The sequence below is a fragment of the Anomaloglossus baeobatrachus genome, unplaced genomic scaffold (assembly GCF_048569485.1).
Source record: "Anomaloglossus baeobatrachus isolate aAnoBae1 unplaced genomic scaffold, aAnoBae1.hap1 Scaffold_643, whole genome shotgun sequence".
Lineage (NCBI taxonomy): Eukaryota > Metazoa > Chordata > Amphibia > Anura > Aromobatidae > Anomaloglossus > Anomaloglossus baeobatrachus.
In genome coordinates, this window is record NW_027445012.1 from 33,866 (window position 1) to 53,014 (window position 19,149).

A 19,149-nucleotide genomic window follows, 5' to 3' on the forward strand; every position below is an offset into this window, starting at 1 on the left:
GCAGGGAGTCATCCTGTGTCCTTTGTTCCCACATCACCTAATTTCCATATCACAGGACATGGCCATGGAGGTGTAACACCTTCACAGATGCTGGACATTGAGAACAAGAAGGGAGGGGGCACTGCCAGGGAGTGATGAGAGCGATTATGACTGGAGTCATAATTCATCTTCATATCCCGGGATTTGCCTCACACCTGTCTACTATACAGTGTGCCAGTAGTACCATGTGTCTGTCCGCTACCCAGTGTGCCAGTGTTTCGCTTACAATGGTCTACACCTGTGTGCCCGTGGCCTTCACCTGTGTGCCAGTGTCTTGTGTGTGCCAGCGTCTTTCTCCCGCTTGTCCACTATCCAGTGTGTCAGCGTCTCTATGCACTGGCCTACATCTCCGCGCCAGCGTTTTCCTGTCCCTGTCCACTATCCAGTGTGCCAGTGTCTGTGTACCCCAATAACCAGGTGACAGTCTCTGTGCCATGCCTGTCTGCCCCAATACACAGATGCCTTCGGGACCCTGCCCGCTATTCAGTTGGCGTTATTACGCGCATTTGTTTACTCTGGTGTACCAGTGTCCTCTCGAGCCGGCTCTCTATCTAGTGCGCCAGTGTTTCTTTACGCACCTGTTTACACCACCGTACCAGTGTTGTGTGAACCCACCCACGGTTTGGGGGGGTCAGGTCTCTAAATCGCACCTGTCTGTTTCTGCAGAAAAAAGGAATTTTGTGTATATAGACCATTTCATGCAGCATCCAGATTGACAGTTCCACAGGTCTGTCCACTTGCTTGTGTGCCAAGGTCTCTATATGTCGGTACACCTTCCAGGGTGCCAGTACCCTCTATCCAGAGTGTCTCTATGTACCTACCTACCATCCGGTGTGCTAGTGTTTCTTGAATGAGCCCCCTATCTCGTGTACCTGTTGGCTATATGCACCTGTATACTACAGCGTGACAAGGATTTGATGAGCCGCATCAGCATTCACTCTCCAGTGTATCTCTATGCACCTACCCACCATGCGGTGTGCTACAGTTTTCTTGCATGTGACCTCTATCTTGTGTGTCAGCATTTCTATATGCACCTGTATACTACAGCGTGACAGTGATTTGATGAGCCTGTCCATTAGCGTTTGGACCAGCACTTCTCCGAACCAGAGGCCAGATACAGCAACTGGCTTAAGTGCTTTGTTCAGCTTTTCCGCTCATCTCTGATCGAGGTGAGAACTCCATCCATCTCTGTCCCATGAGGCGCCACGGGAACAGCTGTCACATTCAGTGCCAGTACTCCTGATCGATGATCCTGCCCGCTACCCAAGGGGCTAGCGTTTCTCCACACCAGAGGCTGGTTACCGTAACAGGTATGTGTTTTCTCTACTCTCGACCCAGGGAGTCGAACAGACTGAGTCACCTAGTGGGTCAGCTTTCTCCCTCATCTCCGACTGAAGCGAGGACTGGGTCTGCAGGGACCCCATGATGCGCCACGGTTGCAACTGTCAATAGGTTGCTCCCCAGTGACCCAGGACTCTCTCCTACTTCAAACCATCCAGTCAGGTGACCAGGAGGTAAGCCAGGGTCCTTTGGACCAGTTCATTGTCCTTCCTTCCTGCACCAGCTATTTACTCACTTCCCAGTGATTTGCATCCATACGTATGGAGTAACCTTGAGGTAAGGCTACACGCGACCATTTATCCGGAGGGTCGTGTGCTTCACTCCCGGCAGCAAGCACGGACCCCATGACGCAGCTCAGCAGCAGCTCTCTTCTGGTCACTTCCCAGTGACTCGAGACTTTCTCCTACCTCGCACATGCATATAAGGTAGCCACAAGGTAAGATTTCTTCTCCCTTGACCACACGTTGGCTCCGTCGTTTCTTGAAACAGCAGTCATTTTGGTTTCCAAAAGAGGTAAGCAGGGTACAACTCTGTCGGCTAACCAGTATGTTGTCCGTTTTTACTTCCTGCCACCCTCCTCGGGTGGTTCATAGTATTTTTTGGTATCTGCCTATTTTCTGGCTTAGACCAGCCTTGGCTGCGCCCTCCACTAGGGTTCCGGCCAGGTACTGTACATATCCAAAGCCATAGGTCGTTACTTACGTTCTCTCTCTTTCAGATAGAGATCAGATTCCGCAGTCCCTTCTCAGTCAACAGATGAAGTTAAGAACCAGACACAGGAGCGTCCAATCATCGATCCCACGGAGGACCAGTCTCCCCAAGGGACTTCTAGTATCCTGATGGCCCAGTCATTGGGCTCACTCTCAGGCTATGTGCGCACGTTGCGTACTAGCCCTGCAGATATTTGTGCAGCGATCTGAAGAGCACATGTGCGCTTTAGATCGCTGCAGAAATGTCCGTAGTGAGCGCCGATTCCATGCGCTCTGCCTGCAGCTCAACCCATAGACAGAGCAGGAGCTGCCGGCAAAGCGCAGGAAAGAAGTGACATGTCACTTCTTTTTGCGCAGCGCTTCGGCAGTAGCCGAAGCGCTGCGCTCTGAGACGCCACGTGCGCACGGCCCCTGCACAATCTCCATAGACTGTGCAGGGGACGCAGGACGCATGCAGTTACGCAAAGCGCAGCGTAACTGCATGAATTTACGCAACGTGCGCACATAGCCTTATGGACAGGTTGTAGGTTCCAATGTTTGTCTTCTGTCCTCTTTCTGTAACAGAATCCTCCAGGGAGCCCTGATTACTCAGACCACTGGGTGTCTCCACCCAAACACTCGGCACTACAGCGAGTGGTCTTCACCAACACCTAGACATGACCTGATTCAGTTTCAGGCCAAGAGGGGTCTTCTTTTCCTCTGGCCCCGGGTCTGCCTCACTTCCCTCGTAGCCTTCTAGATGGCTCTTGGAGATATGCTAGATCTCTCTGTAGTCTACGCCATACCAGATTCCACGTCCGCTTTCCACCGCTTGGTCTTAGCCGCTTGTGCACCCCTGCACTTTTCAAGCAGAGCTCCTACCAGACCATTTAGACTCCAACTTCCAGGAATAGGCGTCCCTCCCCTGGCCGGCTAGCGCTTAAGCCAACGACTTAGTCCGAGCCTTTCTTGAGGTCCCCCTCAAAAGGGGCCTTCCTTCTCCCACTCCAGGTCATACATCCCAGGTCTTGTGCCTTTTTGTCTTTCTCAGGAGCCGTCCCCCATGGGGGTTCTCCTACCCATGATTCACTGCAATGATAACCCGGTACCCGACTACAGAGTTCGGGTCTCTCCCAGTCACGTTACTGTAGATGCTCGGATTCCCTTCTCCTGTCGGCCACATCACAGCGGAAGTCGGTCCTGGGAATTCCTTTGACTCCTTAACCTTGTCATTTTTATCCGGACCTCACAGGTTCTCTGAGCCCCTTCCATACACAGGAAAATTATCTCCCGTATTATTTTCCCGCCCGCAGGCTGTTTATCCCACTAGGGTCACATCACTTCCTCGGGCGCTGTGAAACCAACGGGTCAAGTGCCCCTATGGCGGAATTCCCCTACACGCTTCTCGAGTATCCCGACTCCCTTGCAACCTTTTAGGTAGTCGGTTTCCCTTTTTAGTCATTCTGCGGCTATAAGGGGCCAAGGCTCCTTTGGCCTCCACCTTCTGGCTCCTACCTCTACCAGGTGCCCTAGTTTTTCGCTCTCTTACAGTCTCAAACGTAGTACCAGGGTCTGTCGAGCCCGACCTATTGCTATCGGTCGCCTTAGATCCTTACCCCTCTTAGGTACAGACCTCAGAGGATGCAGTGTCTCCCTAATCGTCCTATCCCTAGCTCACGTATTTTACACTAGTTCTTAGTACTCTCTAGTACTCTAACGCTTCTCCTATACTTCGGCCTCTGGCCGGGTAGGGGTTCCTTACGGGGTCTAGGACCAGGTTCCGGTCAAGGAATCTTGTCTCTGCTAACCCTGTTTTCGGGTTTTTTCTCTTCCCACCCTTGGGGACTGCTTTAGGACGTCCCATGGTTTCCTGTGTCCCCCAATGAAGCGATAAAGAAAAGTAGATTTTGGGTACTCACCGTAAAATCTCTTTCTTGGAACCTTCATTGGGGGACACAGCACCTGCCCTTTTTCTAAGACTTCAATAGATCCGGAATTTTCTGGTATTCAAGTTTCTCCTCGTACTGCTTTTACACAAACTGATCTCCTCAGCTCCGGTCAGTGGGTGTATACTACGTGGGAGGAGTTAACTTTTATTTGCATAGTGTCACCTCCTAGTCCCAGCAGCATACACCCATGGTTTCCTAAGTCCCCCAATGAAGGCTCCAAGAAAGAGATTTTACGGTGAGTACCCAAAATCTACTTTTTACACTCAGAAATGTTGGCACCTCCTGAAAAGTCTGTACAGTAAATGCCTCAATACTTGGTCCTTTTGCAGGAATTACTGCATCAATGCGGCAATGTGGCTGGAGGTGATCAGCCTGTGGCACTGCTGAGGTGTTATGGAAGCCTAGCTTGCTTTGATAGCCGCCTTCAGCTCGTCTGCATTGTTGGCTCTGGTGTCTCTTATAGATTCTCTATGGGGTTTAGATCAGGGGAGTTTGCTGGCCGATCAGCACAGTGATACTGTGGTTAGTAACACCGGGTATTGGTACTTCTGGCAGTGTGGACAGGGGCCAAGTCCTGCTGGAAAGAAGGGAATTTTGTTTACTTACCGTAAATTCCTTTTCTTCTAGCTCCAATTGGGAGACCCAGACAATTGGGTGTATAGCTATGCCTCCGGAGGCCACACAAAGTATTACACTAAAAGTGTAACGCCCCTCCCCTTCAGCCTATACACCCCCCGTGCTGCCACGGGCTCATCAGTTTTGGTGCAAAAGCCCGAAGGAGGAAAAAATTATAAACTGGTTTAAAGTAAATTCAATCCGAAGGAATATCGGAGAACTGAAACCATTTAACATGAACAACATGTGTATACAAAAACAGGGGCGGGTGCTGGGTCTCCCAATTGGAGCTAGAAGAAAAGGAATTTACGGTAAGTAAACAAAATTCCCTTCTTCTTTGGCGCTCCTTATTGGGAGACCCAGACAATTGGGACGTCCAAAAGCAGTCCCTGGGTGGGTAAATAACACCTCATAATAGAGCCGTAACGGCTCCGTCCTACAGGTGGGCAACTGCCGCCTGAAGGACTCGCCTACCTAGGCTGGCATCTGCCGAAGCATAGGTATGCACCTGATAGTGTTTCGTGAAAGTATGCAGGCTCGACCAGGTAGCTGCCTGACACACCTGCTGAGCCGTAGCCTGGTGTCGCAAGGCCCAGGACGCTCCCACGGCCCTGGTAGAATGGGCCTTCAGTCCTGAGGGAACCGGAAGCCCCGAGGAACGGTAAGCTTCGAGAATTGGTTCCTTGATCCACCGAGCCAGGGTTGACTTGGAAGCTTGTGTCCCTTTACGCTGGCCAGCGACAAGGACAAAGAGTGCATCCGAGCGGCGCAGGGGCGCCGTACGAGAAATGTAGAGTCTGAGTGCTCTCACCAGATCTAACAAGTGCAAATCCTTTTCACATTGGTGAACTGGATGAGGACAAAACGAGGGTAAGGAGATGTCCTGATTGAGATGAAAAGGGGATACCACCTTAGGGAGGAATTCCGGAACCGGACGCAGAACCACCTTGTCCTGGTGAAACACCAGGAAAGGAGCTTTGCATGATAACGCTGCCAACTCGGACACTCTCCGAAGTGAGGTGACTGCTACTAGAAAAACCACTTTCTGCGAAAGGCGTGCGAGCGAAGAAGGGAATTTTGTTACTTACCGTAAATTCCTTTTCTTCTAGCTCTTATTGGGAGACCCAGACGATTGGGGTATAGCTACTGCCCTCTGGAGGCCACACAAAGCACTACATCAAAAGTGCAAGGCCCCTCCCCCTCTGGCTATACCCCCCCGTGGTATCACGGGTTCTCCAGTTTTAGTGCCAAAGCAAGAAGGAGGAAGCCAATAACTGGTTTAAACAAATTAACTCCGAATAACATCGGAGAACTGAAAAACCGTTCAACATGAACAACATGTGTACCCGCAAACAACAAAAAAACATCCCGAAGGACAACAGGGCGGGTGCTGGGTCTCCCAATAAGAGCTAGAAGAAAAGGAATTTACGGTAAGTAACAAAATTCCCTTCTTCTTCAGCGCTCTATTGGGAGACCCAGACGATTGGGACGTCCAAAAGCTGTCCCTGGGTGGGTAAAGAAATACCTCATGTTAGAGCTGCAAAAACAGCCCTCCCCCACGGGGGTGTCACTGCCGCCTGCAGGACTCTTCTACCTAAGCTGGCATCCGCCGAAGCATAGGTATGCACCTGATAATGCTTGGTGAAAGTGTGCAGACTGGACCAGGTAGCTGCCTGGCACACCTGTTGAGCCGAAGCCTGGTGACGTAATGCCCAGGACGCACCCACGGCTCTGGTTGAGTGGGCTTTAAGCCCTGAAGGAACCGGAAGCCCCGCAGAACGGTAGGCCTCTAGAATTGGTTCTTTGATCCATCGAGCCAGGGTGGCTTTAGAAGCCTGCAACCCCTTGCGCGGACCAGCGACAAGGACAAAAAGTGCATCGGCCCGGCGCATGGGCGCCGTGCGGGAAATGTAGATTCTGAGTGCTCTTACCAAATCTAGCAAACGTAAATCATTCTCATACCGGTGAACCGGATGAGTGCAAAAAGACGGTAAGGAGATATCCTGATTAAGATGAAACGAGGATACGACCTTAGGGAGAAACTCCGGAATGGGGCGCAGCACTACCTTGTCCTGGTGAAACACCAGGAAGGGAGCCTTGGATGACAGAGCTGCTAGCTCAGACACTCGCCGAAGCGATGTGATCGCAACGAGAAACGCCACCTTCTGTGACAGGCGAGAAAAAGAAACTTCCTTCAGAGTCTCGAAAGGCGGCTTCTGGAGAGCAACTAGAACCCTGTTCAGATCCCATGGATCTAACGGCCGCTTGTACGGGGGTACGATATGACAAACCCCCTGCGGGAACGTGCACACCTTAGAAAGACGTGCTAGCCGCTTCTGAAAAAACACGGATAGTGCTGAGACTTGCCCTTTGAGGGAGTCGAGCGACGAGCCCTTTTCTGACTCCTATTGTAGGAAGGAAAGAAAAGTAGGCAATGCAAATGGCCAGGGAGACACTCCCTGAGTAGAGCACCAGAATAAGAAAATCTTCCACGTTCTGTGGTATATCTTAGCAGACGTGGGCTTCCTAGCCAGTCTCATGGTGGCAACGACCCCTTGGGATAATCCTGAAGACGCTAGGATCCAGGACACAAAAGCCACCCAGTCAGGTTCAGGGCCGCAGAAGTCCGATGGAGAAAACGGCCCTTGGGACAGTAAGTCTGGTCGGTCTGGTAGTGACCACGGTCGGCCGACCGTGAGATGCCACAGATCCGGGTACCACGATCTCCTCGGCCAGTCTGGTGCGACGAGTATGACGCGGCTGCAATCGGATCTGATTTTTGCGCAGTACTCTGGGCAAGAGTGCCAGAGGTGGAAACACACATGTGAGCCGGAACTGCGACCAATCTTGCACTAAGGCGTCTGCCGCCAGAGCTCTGTGATCGCGCGATCGTGCCATAAATGCCGGGACCTTGTTGGCGTGCCGAGACGCCATTAGGTCGACGTCCAGCACCCCCCAGCGGCAACAGATTTCCTGAAACACGTCCGAGTGAAGGGACCATTCCCCCGCGTCCATACCCTGGCGACTGAGGAAGTCTGCTTCCCAGTTTTCTACGCCCGGGATGTGAACTGCGGATATGGTGGATGCTGTGTCCTCCACCCACATGAGGATTCGCCGGACTTCCTGGAAGGCTTGCTGACTGCGCGCCCCTTCTTGGTGGTTGATGTATGCCACCGCTGTGGAGATGTCCGACTGGATTCGGATCTGCTCTCTTTCTAGCCACTTCTGGAAGGCTAATAGGGTAAGATACCCTGCCCCGATTTGAACATCGATCTGAAGGGTGGACTCCTGCTGAGTCCACGTCCCCTGAGCCATGTGGCGGAGACAAACTGCTCCCCACCCTGACAGACTCGTATCTGTCGTGACCAGTGCCCAGGATGGGGGCTATGGCCACTATAGCAAAGAGTCCTCGGCCGTCTGGGAAAGGGAGACTTCCCTGTCCAGGGAGGTTGACTGCCCGTCCCATTGACGGAGAATGTCCCATTGCCGTTGGCGCAGATGAAACTGCGCAAAGAGAACTGCCTCGATGGCTGCCACCATCTTCCTTAGGAAGTGCATGAGGCGCCTTAAGGGGTGCGACTGGCCTTGAAGGAGAGACTGCACCTCTGTCTGCAGTGAACGCTGCTTGTTCAGCGGAAGCTTCACTATTGCTGATAGAGTATGAAACTCCATGCCGAGATACGTTAGTGATTGAGTCGGAGACAGATTTGACCTTGCCAAATTGATGATCCACCCGAAAGTCTGGAGAGTCTCCAGCGTAACATTCAGGCTGCATTGGCATGCCTCGAGGGAGGGTGCTTTGACGAGTAGATCGTCCAAGTATGGGATCACCGGGTGTCCCTGAAAGTGCAAGACTGCTACCACTGCTGCCAGGACCTTGGTGAACACCCGTGGGGCTGTCGCCAGACTGAATGGCAGAGCTACGAACTGAAGATGTTCGTCTCCTATCACAAAACGTAGAAAACGTTGGTGCTCCGTAGCAATTGGCACGTGGAGATAGGCATCTTTGATGTCTGTTGAGGCAATGAAGTCTCCTCGAGACATTGAGGTAATGACGGATCGGAGGGATCCCATCCGGAACCGCCTGGAGTTCGCATGCTCGTTGAGCAGTGTCAGGACCAGAACGGGACGGAAGGAACCGTCCTTTTTTGGAGCCACAAAGAGATTGGAGTACAAACCCTCGCCCTCGTTCCTGAGGGGGGACAGGGATCACCACTCCTTCTGCTCTTAGAGCATCCACCGCCTGCAGCAGGGAAATGGAGTCGGAGGACGAGATTAGAACACTGTCCTGTGCACGTGAGCACAATGTTCGCCACCCACCGGTCTGTGACCTGTGGCAGCTAAATGTCGCCAAAGGCGGGGGGTTCTGCCATCAACCGCGGATGCGGAGAGAGAGAGAGAACTGAGAGTCCTGAGGAGACCGCCTTGTAGCGGTTCCTCCGACTGCCTTCCTTGGGCGTGATTGAGCCCGGCCGGAATCTGAGCCCGTCTGAGGTTTAGTAGCCCTTTTGCCCGAGGACAATTGGGACCTACCGGAGCTTGGGAAGGACCGAAACCTCGACTGTACTTTTAGGACAGTATTAACAGGGTAAGTCGCAGTGCAGACATTGCGGGTTACGGACGCCTCTGCGGTACAGATGTCCCTGTGCTCAAGGCCAGCTGCGCAAGAACAGCTGAAAAGGTTATGTTGCCTATACGGCTGTGGATGCCGGAGCAACCGACACGCCGATAGCTTCCTAGACAGATTTCAACCAGAGTCCATCTGTCTGTGACTGGCGTCTTTAAGTGAAGCCCCATCTCCAGTGCAACTATGTCTCTAGACGCAAGCCTGGAGATTGGAGAATCCACCTTTGGACCCTGGGTCCAGCACTGACCGCGTCAGGGGAAAAGGGATAACGTGTATCCTAAAAACGTTTGGAGAAGACGCTTATCTGGTAAGCGTGGTGTTCCTGGACTGCTTCTCTGAAGTCAGCGTGGCCAGAAAAATACTCAACATCTGTGTGAGATACTGAAAAGGGACTTCTCCTGTTCGTCTCCTATCTCCACTGGGGGAGCTGAGGGAGAAAGATCCAACCTTCCATTGATGGACGGTATAGGATCAATCCGTATGGCGTTACCACCCGGTGTATCCGGATCGATAGCTATGTCAGAATCAAAGCCCTGAAGCGCTGCCTTTTGGTCCAGTAGATTGCCCATGGCCTGTCTGGACTGCAAGTCTCTATATTATGACTACTCCGTCCCTGTCCATGGACAGGGTTGACAGGTGGTTTCTTTGGCCACAACTAGTAGAGACCCAGGCAGACGAAGTGCTAGAGACCCCGGCACGTGCTACGGGGGAGCATGCACACAATGGGACGGTGTCATGAACAGCCTCCCATGTAGTAAAAACAGCACTGAAAATCTGTGTTGCTGTTTTGCCGCTGCCGACTAGCTATCTAGAATTATATAGCCAAGATTGGTGACCGTACAGTGCAATGTATAGCATACAGGCATAAAGTACAAATGACCACTGCAGCACAAGCAATACAAGCAGCATAGAAGCCTGTGCCCTGGCACCCCTGCTCCTATGCTGCTGTATACTAGTCATCTAGGGGAATATAGCCAAGAGTGACCCTACAGTGCAATGTATAGCATACAAGCACAAGTACAAATGAACACTGCAGCACATGCAATACAAGCAGCATAGAAGCCTGTGCCCTGGCACCTCTGCTCTTCTGCTGCTGTAGACTAGTCATCTAGGGGAATATAGCCCAGAAGAGTGACCATACAGTGCAATGTATAGCATACAAGCACAAGTACAAATGCACACTGCAGCCCATGCAATACAAGCAGCATAGAAAAAAACCTGTGCCCCAGCACCCTTGGTTTTCTGCTGCTGTAGTCTAGCCATTCCAGGAGAATATAGCTAAGACTAGCGACTGTACAGTGCAATGTATAACACATAAACACAAATGAACACCTCAGTCGTGCAATACAAGCAGCCTAGAAAGCCTGTGCCTTAGCACACCTGCTTTCCTGCTGCTAATGTGTCGCTCCCCAAGCGGGCATATAGCGACCTGTGCAGTTAAAAACAACACATGTACACACTGCAGTTATCTGTGGACAGCACTATGTGTGCCGCTTACCGCCCGCCTATAAGCGGGTGTATGATCGCCACCGTCCTGCCTGGTTGCCGAAATCCGAGCTCGGACTTCAGTAATGGCTGCCGGCTTCTTCCCCAGCTCATGTGAGGAGGGGCGGGCCGTGGGCGTGCCCCCAAGGCAGAGCGGGAATCCGGCGCCCGACAGTGTGCAGTGAGAGGGCTGGAGCATGTAAAAAGGCTCCAGCCCTCGGCGCTGCTGATTGCTCAGCGTCTGTCCCCTTCCCTGAGTGACAGGGAGGGGGCGGGAACGAAGCGGCACTAGGCCGCAGAAGCCGGGGACTGGATTTATAAGCGCCGCCGCCGTAAAAGCGCGGTCGGCGCCCAGTCCCCGGCGAACTACAAGTCCCAGCCGCGCCGCCGCTCCCGGAGCGTCCGGCGCGGTAGTTCCCAAAACACAAAGTCACTCAGCAAAGCTGCAGTGACTGTAACCCATTACTGTCCCCGGCGCACTAGCACACCCAGCAAGTCTGGAGTGTGCTGTGCCTGTGTGTACGGGGACACAGAGTACCTGTAATGGTGCAGGGCCATGTCCCTGAACGGTACTCCAGCTCCGAATCCAGCAGGTTCAAATGGGTCTGTGGATGGAGCCCGGCGTCAGAGCTTTGAGGCCGGCAGGATCCCACTTCCACAGAGCCCCTCAGGGGGATGTGGAAGGAAAACAGCATGTCAGGCTCCAGCCCTGTACCAGCAATAGGTACCTCAACCTTACAACACCATCCAGGGGTGAGAAGGGAGCATGCTGGGGACACTATATGTGTCCTCTTTTCTTCCATCCGAAATAGTCAGCAGCTGCTGCTGACTAAAATCTGTGGAGCTATGCATGGATGTCTGACCTCCTTCGCACACAAAGCTAAAACTGGAGAACCCGTGATACCACGGGGGGGTATAGCCAGAGGGGGAGGGGCCTTGCACTTTTGATGTAGTGCTTTGTGTGGCCTCCAGAGGGCAGTAGCTATACCCCAATCGTCTGGGTCTCCCAATAGAGCGCTGAAGAAATATCCCTCATTGGCTCGAACGGTGGTTTCTGAAGAACCATCAGCACCCTGTTCAGATCCCAGGGTTCTAACGGACGCTTGTAAGGAGGGACGATGTGACAAACCCCTTGCAGGAACGTGCGTACCTGTGGGAGTCTGGCCAGGCGCTTCTGAAAAAACACAGAGCGCAGAGACTTGTCCCTTAAGGGAGCCTAGCGACAAACCCTTTTCCAATCCGGATTGAAGAAAGGACAGAAAAGTGGGCAAGGCAAATGGCCAGGGAGAAAACCCCTGAGCAGAGCACCACGACAGGAATATTTTCCACGTCCTGTGGTAGATCTTGGCGGACGTTGGTTTCCTAGCCTGTCTCATAGTGGCAATGACCTCTTGAGATAATCCTGAAGACGCTAGGATCCAGGACTCAATGGCCACACAGTCAGGTTGAGGGCCGCAGAATTCAGATGGAAAAACGGCCCTTGAGACAGCAAATCTGGTCGGTCTGGCAGTGCCCACGGTTCGCCGACCGTGAGATGCCACAGATCCGGGTACCACGACCTCCTCGGCCAGTCTGGAGCGACGAGGATGACGCGGCGGCAGTCGGCCCTGATCTTGCGTAACACTCTGGGCAACAGTGCCAGAGGAGGAAACACATAAGGAAGCCGAAACTGCGACCAATCCTGAACTAAGGCGTCTGCCGCCAGAGCTCTGTGATCTTGAGATCGAGCCATGAATGTTGGGACCTTGTTGTTGTGCCGTGACGCCATTAGGTCGACGTCCGGCATCCCCCAGCGGCAACAGATCTCCTGAAACACGTCCGGGTGAAGGGACCATTCCCCTGCGTCCATGCCCTGGCGACTGAGAAAGTCTGCTTCCCAGTTTTCTACGCCCGGGATGTGAACTGCGGATATGGTGGATGCTGTGGCTTCCACCCACAGCAGAATCCGCCGGACTTCCTGGAAGGCTTGCCGACTGCGTGTCCCACCTTGGTGGTTGATGTAAGCCACCGCTGTGGAGTTGTCCGACTGAATTCGGATCTGCTTGCCTTCCAGCCACTGCTGGAACGCTTTTAGGGCAAGATACACTGCCCTGATCTCCAGAACATTGATCTGAAGTGAGGACTCTTGCTGAGTCCACGTACCCTGAGCCCTGTGGTGGAGAAAAACTGCTCCCCACCCTGACAGACTCGCGTCCGTCGTGACCACCGCCCAGGATGGGGGTAGGAAGGATTTCCCCTTCGATAATGAGGTGGGAAGAAGCCACCACCGAAGGGAAGCTTTGGTTGCCTGAGAGAGGGAGACGTTCCTGTCTAGGGACGTCGGCATCCTGTCCCACTTGCGTAGGATGTCCCATTGAAGTGGACGCAGGTGAAACTGCGCGAAAGGGACTGCTTCCATTGCTGCCACCATCTTCCCCAGGAAGTGCATGAGGCGCCTCAAGGGGTGTGACCGACCTTGAAGGAGAGATTGCACCCCTGTCTGTAGTGAACGCTGTTTGTCCAGCAGAAGCTTCACTATCGCTGGAAGAGTATGAAACTCCATGCCAAGATATGTCAGCGATTGGACCGGTGTCAGATTTGACTTTGGAAAATTGATGATCCACCCGAAACTCTGGAGAATCTCCAGAGTAACGTTGATGCTGTGTTGGCATGCCTCTTGAGAGGGTGCCTTGACCAGCAGATCGTCTAAGTAAGGTATCACTGAGTGACCCTGAGAGTGGAGGACCGCAACTACTGTAGCCATGACCTTGGTGAAAACCCTTGGGGCTGTCGCCAGGCCGAACGGCAGTGCCGCGAACTGAAGGTGTTCGTCTCCTATGGCGAAGCGCAAGAAGCGCTGATGCTCTGGAGCAATTGGTACGTGGAGATAAGCATCCTTGATATCGATCGATGCTAGGAAATCTCCTTGGGACATTGAGGCGATGACGGAGCGGAGGGATTCCATCCGGAACCGCCTGGTCCTTACGTGTTTGTTGAGCAGTTTTAGGTCCAAAACAGGACGGAAGGACCCGTCCTTCTTTGGAACCACAAACAGGTTGGAGTAGAAACCGTGACCCTGTTGCTGAAGAGGAACCGGGACCACCACTCCTTCTGCCTTCAGAATGCCCACCGCCTGCAGAAGAGCCTCGGCTCGCTCGGGAGGCGGAGATGTTCTGAAGAATCGAGTCGGAGGACGAGAGCTGAACTCTATCCTGTAACCGTGAGACAAAATGTCTCTCACCCAACGGTCTTTTACTTGTGGCAGCCAGGTGTCGCAAAAGCGGGAGAGCCTGCCACCGACCGAGGATGCGGTGTGAGGAGGCCGTAAGTCATGAGGAAGCCGCCTTAGTAGCGGCACCTCCGGCGGTCTTTTTAGGGCGTGATTTAGACCGCCATGCGTCGGAGTTCCTCTGATCCTTCTGCGGCCTTTTGGACGAGGAGAATTGGGATCTGCCCGCACCCCGAAAGGACCGAAACCTCGACTGTCCCCTCCTCTGTTGGGGTGTTTTTGGTTTGGCCTGGGGTAAGGATGTTTCCTTTCCCTTGGATTGTTTGATGATTTCATCCAATTTCTCACCAAACAAACGGTCGCCAGAAAAAGGCAATCCAGTTAAGCACTTTTTGGAAGCCGAATCTGCCTTCCATTCCCGCAGCCACAAGGCCCTGCGTATTGCCACCGAATTGTCGGCTGCAACCGCCGTACGGCTCGCAGAGTCCAGGACAGCATTAATAGCGTAGGACGCAAATGCCGACGTTTGAGAGGTTATGGACGCCACCTGCGGCGCAGACGTACGTGTAAGTGCGTCAATTTGCGCCTGACCAGCTGAGATAGCTTGGAGTGCCCATACGGCTGCGAATGCTGGAGCAAAAGACGCGCCGATAGCTTCATAGATGGATTTCAACCAGAGCTCCATCTGTCTGTCAGTGGCATCCTTGAGTGAAGCTCCATCTTCCACTGCAACTATGGATCTAGCCGCCAGTCTGGAGATTGGAGGATCCACCTTGGGACACTGAGTCCAGCCCTTGACCACGTCAGGGGGGAAAGGGTAACGTGTATCCTTAAGGCGCTTGGAAAAACGCTTATCTGGACAAGCTCGGTGTTTCTGGACTGCCTCTCTGAAGTCAGAGTGGTCCAGAAACATACTCTTTGTACGCTTGGGAAACCTGAAACGGAATTTCTCCTGCTGAGAAGCTGACTCCTCCACTGGAGGAGCTGAGGGAGAAATGTCCAACATTTCATTGATGGACGCAATAAGATCATTCACTATGGCATCCCCATCAGGAGTATCAAGGTTGAGAGCGGCTTCAGGATCAGAATCCTGATCAGCTACCTCCGCTTCATCATACAGAGAGTCCTCTCGCTGAGACCCTGAACATTGTGATGATGTCGAGGGGATATCATAGCGAGCTCGCTTAATCGGTCTGGGGCTGCGGTCCGTGTCAGAGACCTCACCCTGGGATCCATGAGACCCCCCGGGAGGACATTGCTGTTCCAACTGAGGGGGACCAGGGGGCAATGATTCCACAGTGCCCCTGGCTTGAGATGCCGGCCTGGACTGCAAGGCTTCTAATATCTTAGCCATAGTCTCAGAAAGTCTTTCAGTAAAAACTGCAAACTCCGTCCCTGTCACCTGGACAGTGTTAACAGGTGGTTCTCCCTGGGCCACCCTTAGCAGAGGCTCCGGCTGAGAAAGTGCCACAGGGGCCGAGCATTGCACACAATGAGGGTCAGTGGAACCTGCCGGCAGTATAGCCGTACATGCTGCACAGGCAGCATAGTAAGTCTGTGCTTTGGCACCCTTGCTATTTGTGGACGACATGCTGTTGTCTCCTCTGAGCAATACAGGAGGGCACATAGACAAAAATCAACCGTGCACCATACAGTGTAAAGTATAGTCTATAATCATATAATCTATAAGTACACTTCTGCACTAGTGGGGCCAGCACCACAGGTGCTGCTTACCGCCTGCGCAAAGCGGTTGTGTGGGCACCAGAAATCCTGCCTGGGTCTCCCTGAGCTTGTCTCTCCTCTCCAGCGTTAGCAGAGCTGAGAGGAATGGCTGCCGGCGTCCTGAGGAGAGGAGGGAGCCGTGGGCGTGACCCAGAAAAGTGCGGGAACTGGTGCCCCACTGTGCAGAGTGAGGGGGGTGGAGTATGCAAAGCATGCTCCAGCCCTCAGTGCTGCCGTCCTGTACAGCGTCCCGCCCTTCCCCTGATTGGCAGGGCTGGGGGCGGGAAGAAAACGAGACTAGGCCGCAAAAGTCGGGGACTCGAGTTATAAGCGCGGACGCCGTATAAGCGCGGTCGGCGCGGAAGTCCCCGGCGCACTAACAGTCCCAGCCGCGCCGCAGTGATAACCATGGCAGCGGCGGTCAGCGCGGCAGTCCCCCTACACGAACACACTCAGCGATGCTGAAGTGTGTAATGGCACAAACGCAGCCAGCGCTGCTGTCCCCGGTGCACTAGCACACCCAGCAATGCTGGAGTGTTGCTGTGCGCGGTCCCCACGGGGACACAGAGTACCTCAAGGTAGCAGGGCCATGTCCCTGAACGATACTCGGCTCCTATCCAGCATTCGCACAAAGCATAAAAACTGATGAGCCCGTGGCAGCACGGGGGGTGTATAGGCTGAAGGGGAGGGGCGTTACACTTTTAGTGTAATACTTTGTGTGGCCTCCGGAGGCATAGCTATACACCCAATTGTCTGGGTCTCCCAATAAGGAGCGACAAAGAAATGAAATTTCCATCTCCATAAAGCTTGTCGGCAGAGGGAAGCATGAAGTGCTGTAATATGTCCTGGTAGACGGCTGCTCTGACTTTCATCTTGATAAAACACAGTGGAGCTACACCAGCAGATGACATGGCTCCCCAAACCATCACGGATTATGGAGGCCTCACACTAGACCTCAGCAGCTTGGATTGTGGCCTCCTCTTCCTCCAGACTCTGGGACTGCGATTTTCAAATTAAATGCTAAATTTACTTTCATCTGAAATCAACACCATGGGCCACTGAGAACAGTCCAGATCTTTCTCTCCTCGGCCCAGGTAAGACGCTTCTGGCGCTGTCTATTGGTCAGGAGTGGTGACACAATGAATGCAACACTTGTAGCCCATGTCCTGGGTACGATGTGTGCGGTGGCTCTTGAAGCCCTGACTCCAGCAGCGTCCACTCCTTGTGAACCTCCCCCAATATTTTTGAATGACATTTTCTTACAATTCCTACCAAGGCTACGGTTATCCCGGTTGCTTGTGCACTTTTTTCTACCGCACTTTTTCCTTCCATTCAACTTTCCATTAATATGCTTGGATACAGCACTCTGTGAACAGCCAGCTGCTCTCACAATGACCTTTTGTGGCTTACCCTCCTTGTGGAGTGTGTTAATGACTGACTTCTGGACATCTGTCAAGTCAGCAGTCGTCCCCATGATTGTGTAGCTTACTGAACCAGAGTAAGGGACCATTTTAAACGCATAGGAAGCCTTTACAGGTGTTTTATGGTAATTATTCTACTTTTCTGAGATAGTTACTTTTGGGTTTTCATTGGCTGTAAGCCATAATCATCAATGTCGCGGGCGGGGAGGAGGGTGCCGGCCCCGCGCTCACCCCTCTGCTCGAGTCCGGCTGCTGCTGCTCAGTGGTGGCTCGAGCGGTGGGCCGGATCCCGGGTGTTTCTCGAGTGGCACTCCTCGCCCGTGAGTGAAAAGGGGATTTTGTTGGGGGAGATGGTCCGTGACGCCACCCACGGTTGTGGTGATTTGTAGCACCACCGCTGCTCAATATGGGGATCCCGGGAGTGGTGATGCGGAGCAGCCAGGTGTTGTGTTGCCCCTCCGTGGGTAGGGGTTGGTGATCCCGGGGCCCAGTGATGGGGTGGAAGGTGCAGGGCCTGGTGGGCGCAGGGACGCGGGGGCAGCGCTGTGCCTTGCGGCACTGTGGTACTCACTCAGCCTGAGACGTTGACACAGTTTTACGGTAAACCACACGGCTGGAAAGACGGTTCCCACGGACGGCTGCACTTGCTCTCCCAGCAGGTAACGGTGATGTCCCTCTGACCTGCACCTGATATTTCTATGTTGGTTGTGATGGGTTCCCACCGGTAACCCGCTCCTCGGCTTAGATATGGGCCGGAGGAGCCCTACTTTGCCCGCAGACGCTGGCCCTGAGGAGCTGGTGCCCTGGCGGTGGCAGTGTTCCTCACTAATGGTTGGACTGTTGTCTTCAATCGGGACTTGGTTGTTGGGGGATCGACGTCCCCTTCACTGACGGATTCGGCAAATTATGGCGACTCCTAGCCTTGCCGGGGTCTGAGAGGCCCCTGCCTTGGTGCTGACTGTCCTTCGTATACTGCTCCAGACCGCCGGGCCACTACCCATACGCGGTCCTTCCAGCAACCTCCGAGCAGTCCACCTCCGGACAATCACCGCTGTTGCTGACCTTGCTGACCTGTCCTGCACACAGCTGGACTAACTTCAGGCCTTTCTACGTACACTTTCGTTCCTTTTCTTCCTTGCTCTACTACCACTTCACTTTCACTTAGCTCCTCTACCACTTCCTTCTACTTCACTCCCCTGAACTGCACTGCCTGGTTCTTCCCGCCTCCAGGGCTGTGTACTCCTCGGTGGGCGGAGCCAACCGCCTGGCCCACCCCCTGGTGTGAACATCAGCCCCTGGAGGAAGGCAACAAGGATTTGAGTAGCTTTGGTGTTCCTAACTGGGATGTAGGGTGTGGTGGTGTGATGACCTGTGACCCCTGGCTTGCCCAGGGCGTCACAATCAACATTAACAGAAATAAACATAATAGATTCCTCTGTGTGTAATGACTATATAATATACAGGAATAGATCCCTCTGTGTGTAATGAGTCTATATAATATACAGGAATAGATCCCTCTGTGTGTAATGACTATAATATATAGAAATAGATCACTGTGTGTAATGACTATATAATATATAGGAATAGATCCCTCTGTGCGTAATGACTATATAATATATAGAAATAGATCCCTCTGTGTGTAATGACTCTATATAATATATAGGAATAGATCCCTCTGTGTGTAATGACTCTATATAATATATAGAAATAGATCCCTCTGTGTGTAATGACTATATAATATATAGAAATAGATCCGTCTGTGTGTAATGACTCTATATAATATATAGGAATAGATCCCTCTGTGCGTAATGACTCTATATAATATATAGAAATAGATCCCTCTGTGTGTAATGACTCTATATAATATATAGGAATAGATCCCTCTGTGTGTAATGACTCTATATAATATATAGAAATAGATCCCTCTGTGTGTAATGACTATATAATATATAGAAATAGATCCGTCTGTGTGTAATGACTCTATATAATATATAGGAATAGATCCCTCTGTGCGTAATGACTAATTTATTGAGATGCACTTGTATTTTCCCTT

The 19,149-nt window shown here is 52.7% G+C and overlaps 1 protein-coding gene across 1 annotated transcript in view; it reads right to left on the reverse strand.

The window, feature by feature from the left end:
• Nucleotides 1-19,149, reverse strand: part of LOC142286063 (DENN domain-containing protein 5B) — a 98,423-nt gene that overhangs the window by 19,430 nt on the left and 59,844 nt on the right. The window lies entirely within an intron of this gene.